The 5,691-nt window shown below is 36.1% G+C and overlaps 1 non-coding gene across 1 annotated transcript; it reads right to left on the bottom strand.

Annotated features, from left to right (window-relative positions):
* Nucleotides 1–2,825: 2,825 nt before the first annotated feature.
* Nucleotides 2,826–2,933, bottom strand: LOC148578417 (small nucleolar RNA R71). The gene has a single exon (XR_015904441.1). It is a non-coding gene; the product is annotated as a small nucleolar RNA R71 (small nucleolar RNA).
* Between the last annotated feature and the right edge of the window lie 2,758 nt (nucleotides 2,934–5,691).

Here is a 5,691-nt window from a genome sequence, read left to right as displayed (position 1 = left end):
CGGGAAAGCAGAGAGTCAGAGGAACGAAAGCATCTCTATACGCTTATCTGAAATTCTCACCAATGATATACATAAGTATTTCTATCTTTATTTTCTATTTATTTATTATATATTTTCGAAAACTCCATAACCTTTTGATATCCGCTTGACTGAGATTTGCAAGATGACCATAGCTTGCTTCATACCAATAATCTCCGTGGGATCGACCCTTACTCACGTAAGGTTTTATTACTTGGACGACCCAGTGCACTTGCTGGTTAGTTGTGCGAAGTTGTGAAGTTATGATTGGACCATGGTATTGTGCACCAGTTATTGGCGCCATTGCCAGGGAGAGAACGAACAACAAATTTTACAACCTCAGAGTAACAATTTTGCATTATCAAGTTTTTGGCGCCGTTGCTGGGGATTGTTCGAGTTTGGACAACTGACGGTTCATCGTGTTGCTCAGATTGGGTAATTTTCTTCCTATTTTATTTTCAAAAAGTTTTCAAAAAGTTTTCAAAAATATTTTCTTCTTTTTCGTTTTTCCTAATTAATATTCAAAAAAAAAATATTTTCAAAAAAATAAAACATATTTTTCTTCAGAATTTTTAAGAATGAATTCTAGAGTTTCATGAAGCATGTAGAAGCCTGGCTGGCTGTAAAGCCATATCCAAATTCATTTGGACTGAGGCTTCCAAACCATCATCACAAGTGCAAGCTAGCTGTTCCTAATCCACCTGCTGTTGTATGACTGATTTGTATCTTCTAAAGCTTGGCTGGCTATTAAGTCATGCCTAACCCTCAGATTGGAGCTTTAGACTAAGAGTACAAGATTCCTGGAATTCAGATTAAAAATTTTGAAATCCTTATTTTTCTTTTTCAAATGATTTTCGAAAAATATACAAAAATCCAAAAAAATTTAATAAAATCATAAAATCAAAAAAATAATTTTGTGTTTAGTGTTTGAGTCTTGAGTCAGATTTTAAGTTTGGTGTCAATTGCATATTCATCTTGCATTTTTCGAAAAAATCATGCATTCATAGTGTTCTTCATGATCTTCAAGTTGTTCTTGGTAAGTCTTCTTGTTTGATCTTAATATTTTCTTGTTTTGTGTCTTTTCTTGTTTTTCATATGCATTCTTGCATTCATAGTGTCTATATATGAAAAAATTTCTAAGTTTGGTGTCTTGCATGTTTTCTTTTCTTGAAAATTTTTCAAAAATAAGTTCTTGATGTTCATCATGATCTTCATAGTGTTCTTGGTGTTCATCTTGACATTAATAGCATTCTTGCATGCATTCATTGTTTTGATCCAAAATTTTCATGTATTGCATCATTTTCATGTTTTTCTCTCTCATCATTAAAAATTCAAAAATAAAAAAATATCTTCCCCTTTTTCTCTCATAAATTTTCAAAAATTTGAGTTGACTTTTTCAAAAATTTTTAAAATTCAATTGTTTCTTATGAGTCAAATCAAATTCTCAATTTAAAAATCTTATCTTTTTCAAAATCTTTTTCAAAAATCAAATTTTTTCATTTTTCTTACTTATTTTTGAAAATTTTAAAAATATTTTTCAAAAATCTTTTTCTTAATTTTATATCATATTTTTGAAAATATCATCAACAATTAATGTTTTGATTCAAAAAATTTCAAGTTTGTTACTTACTTGTTAAGAAAGATTCAAACTTTAAATTCTAGAATCATATCTTGTGATTTATTGTGAATCAAGTCATTAATTGTGATTTTAAAAATCAAATATTTTTCAAAACTAATTTCAAGATCATATCTTTTTAATCATATCTGTTTAACATATCTTTTCCAAAAATTTGATTTTAAAATATCTTCTCTAACTTCTTATCTTCTCATCTTTTCAAAAATTGATTTTCAAATTTGTTTCAACTAACTAACTAACTTTTTGTTTGTTTCTTATCTCTTTCAAAACTACCTAACTAACTATCCCTCTCTAATTTTCGAAAATCCCTCCCTCTTTTTCAAAAATTCTTTTTAATTAACTAATTGTTTCAAATTTTAATTTATTTCTTCTTTTAATTTTCGAAAATCACTAACCATTTTTCAAAAATAATTTTTGAAAAACCTCTCTCTCTCTCTCATCTCCTTCTATTTATTTATTCATCTACTAACACTTCATCTCACTCAAATTCGAACCCCCTCTTCCATCTGTGTTCGAATTTTCTCTTCTTCCCTTCTTTACATTACATTCTTTTCTTCTTCTACTCACACAGGGGAACCTATATACCTGGGTAAAAAGGATCTCTATTATTATTATTTTTCTATTCCCTCTTTTTCATATGAGCAGGAGCAAGGACAAGAACATTCTTGTTGGAGCAGACCCTGAACCTGAAAGGACTCTGAAGAGAAAACTAAGAGAAGCTAAAATACAACAATCCAGAGATAACCTTACAGAAATTTTCAAACAGGAAGAGGAGATGGCAGCCGAAAATAATAATAATGCAAGGAGGATGCTTGGTGACTTTACTGCACCTAATTCCAATTTACATGGAAGAAGCATCTCCATCCCTACCATTGGAGCAAACAATTTTGAGCTTAAACCTCAATTAGTTTCTTTGATGCAACAAAACTGCAAGTTTCATGGACTTCCATCTAAAGATCCCTTTCAGTTCTTAACTGAATTTTTGCAGATATGTGACACTGTTAAGACTAATAGAGTAGATCCTGAAGTCTACAGGCTCATGCTTTTCCCGTTTGCCGTGAGAGACAGAGCTAGAATATGGTTAGACTCTCAACCTAAGAATAGCCTGAACTCTTGGGATAAGCTGGTCAAGGCTTTCTTAGCCAAGTTCTTTCCTCCTCAAAAGCTGAGTAAGCTTAGAGTGGATGTTCAAACCTTCAGACAGAAAGAAGGTGAATCCCTCTATGAAGCTTGGGAGAGATACAAGGAACTGACCAAAAAGTGTCCTTCTGACATGCTTTCAGAATGGACCATCCTGGATATATTCTATGATGGTCTGTCTGAATTAGCTAAGATGTCATTGGATACTTCTGCAGGTGGATCCATTCACCTAAAGAAAATGCCTGCAGAAGCTCAAGAACTCATTGACATGGTTGCTAATAACCAGTTCATGTACACTTCTGAGAGAAATCCTGTGAGTAATGGGACGCCTCAGAAGAAGGGAGTTCTTGAAATTGATACTCTGAATGCTATATTGGCTCAGAATAAAATATTGACTCAGCAAGTCAATATGATTTCTCAAAGTCTGAATGGAATGCAAGCTGCATCCAACAGTACTCAAGAGGCATCTTCTGAAGAAGAAGCTTATGATCCTGAGAACCCTGCAATAGCAGAGGTAAATTATATGGGTGAACCTTATGGAAATACCTATAACCCCTCATGGAGAAATCACCCAAATTTCTCATGGAAGGATCAACAAAAGCCTCAACAAGGCTTTAATAATGGTGGAAGAAATAGGTTTAGCAATAGCAAGCCTTTTCCATCATCCACTCAGCAACAGACAGAGAACTCTGAACAAAATACCTCTAATTTAGCAAACTTAGTCTCTGATCTATCTAAAGCTAAAGCCACTCTGAGTTTCATGAATGAAACAAGGTCCTCCATTAGAAATTTGGAGGCACAAGTGGGCCAACTGAGTAAGAAGATCACTGAAACCCCTCCTAGTGCTCTCCCAAGTAATACAGAAGAAAATCCAAAAGGAGAGTGCAAGGCCACTGATATAACCATCATGGCCGAATCCAAGGAGGAAGAGGATAACGTGAATCCCAAGGAGGAAGACCTCCTGGGACGTCCAATGATCAATAAGGAGTTTCCCTCTGAGGAACCAAAGGAATCTGAGACTCATCTAGAGACCATAGAGATTCCATTGAACCTCCTTATGCCATTCATGAGCTCTGATGAGTATTCTTCTTCTGAAGAGAATGAGGATGTTACTGAAGAGCAAGTTGCCAAGTACCTTGGTGCAATCATGAAGCTGAATGCCAAATTATTTGGTAATGAGACTTGGGAAGATGAACCTCCCTTGCTCATCAATGAACTGAGTGATCTGGATCAACTGACATTGCCTCAGAAGAAACAGGATCTTGGAAAGTTCTTAATACCTTGTACCATAGGCACCATGACCTTTGAGAAGGCTCTGTGTGACTGGTGCACGAAATTGTGATCTCTGGTAATGGCTCCAAAAACTTGGTGCTCTAATCTCAATTTATAATTTGTCACAACTTCGATACAACTAACCAGCAAGTGCACTGGGTCGTCCAAGTAATAAACCTTACGTGAGTAAGGGTCGATCCCACGGAGATTGTTGGTATGAAGCAAGCTATGGTCACCTTGTAAATCTCAGTCAGGCGGATAATAATTGATTATGGAGTTTTCGAAAATAATACTAATTAAACAGAAAATAAGGATAGAAACACTTATGTAATTCATTGGTGAGAATTTCAGATAAGCGTGTAGAGATGCTTTCGTTCCTCTGAATCTCTGCTTTCCCGCTGTCTTTATCCAATCAGTCTTACTCCTTTCCATGGCTGGCTTTATGCAAGGGCATCACCGTTGTCAATGGTTACATCTCATCCTCTTGTGAAAATGGTCCAAATGCTCTGTCACAGCACGGCTAATCATCTGAGGTTCTCGATCATGCTGGAATAGGATTCACCCTCCTTTTGCGTCTGTCACTACGCCTAGCACTCGCGAGTTTGAAACTCGTCACAGTCATTCAATCCCTGAATCCTACTCGGAATACCACAGACAAGGTTTAGACTTTCCAGATTCTCATGAATGCCGCCATCAATCTAGCTTACACCACGAAGATTCTGATTAAGAGATCCAAGAGATACTCATTCAATCGAAGGTAGAACGGAAGTGGTTGTCAGGTACGCGTTCATAGGGAATGATGATGATTGTCACGTTCATCACATTTTGGTTGAAGTGCGAATGAATATCTTAGAAGCGGAATAAGTTGAATTGAATAGAAACACAGTAGTACTTTGCATTAATCTTTGAGGAACAGCAGAGCTCCACACCTTAATCTATGGAGTGCAGAAACTCTACCGTATGAAAATACATAAGTGATGAAGGTCCAGGCATGGCTGAATGGCCAGCCCCTAAACGTGATCAATAGATCAAAATACAATCCAAAGATATCTAATACAATAGTAAAAGGTCCTATTTATAATAAACTAGCTACTAGGGTTTACAGAAGTAAGTAATTGATGCATAAATCCACTTCCGGGGCCCACTTGGTGTGTGCTTGGGCTGAGCTTGAAGTCTACACGTGGAGAAGTCATTCTTGGAGTTGTACGCCAGCTTTTGTGCCAGTTTGGGCGTTGAACTCCACTTTGCAACTTGTTTCTAGCGCTGGGCGCCAGAATTGGGCAGAGAACTGGCATTGAACGCCAGTTTGCATCATCTAAACTTGGGCAAAATATGGACTATTATACATTTCTGAAAAGCCCTGGATGTCTACTTTCCAACGCAATTGGAAGCGCGCCATTTTGAGTTCTGTAGCTCCTGAAAATCTATTTTGAGTGCAGGGAGGTCAGAATCCAACAGCATTAGCAGTCCTTCTTCAACCTCTGAATCTGATTTTTGCTCAAGTCCCTCAATTTCAGCCAGAAAATACCTGAAATCACAGAAAAACACACAAACTCATAGTAAAGTCTAGAAATGTGAATTTAACATAAAAACTAATAAAAACATCCCTGAAAGTAACTAGATTC

Source organism: Arachis ipaensis, chromosome B1 (assembly GCF_059453495.1).
Source record: "Arachis ipaensis isolate K30076 ecotype BB chromosome B1, ASM5945349v1, whole genome shotgun sequence".
NCBI classification, from domain to species: domain Eukaryota; kingdom Viridiplantae; phylum Streptophyta; class Magnoliopsida; order Fabales; family Fabaceae; genus Arachis; species Arachis ipaensis.
This window is presented reverse-complemented; position numbering and strand designations above follow the sequence as displayed.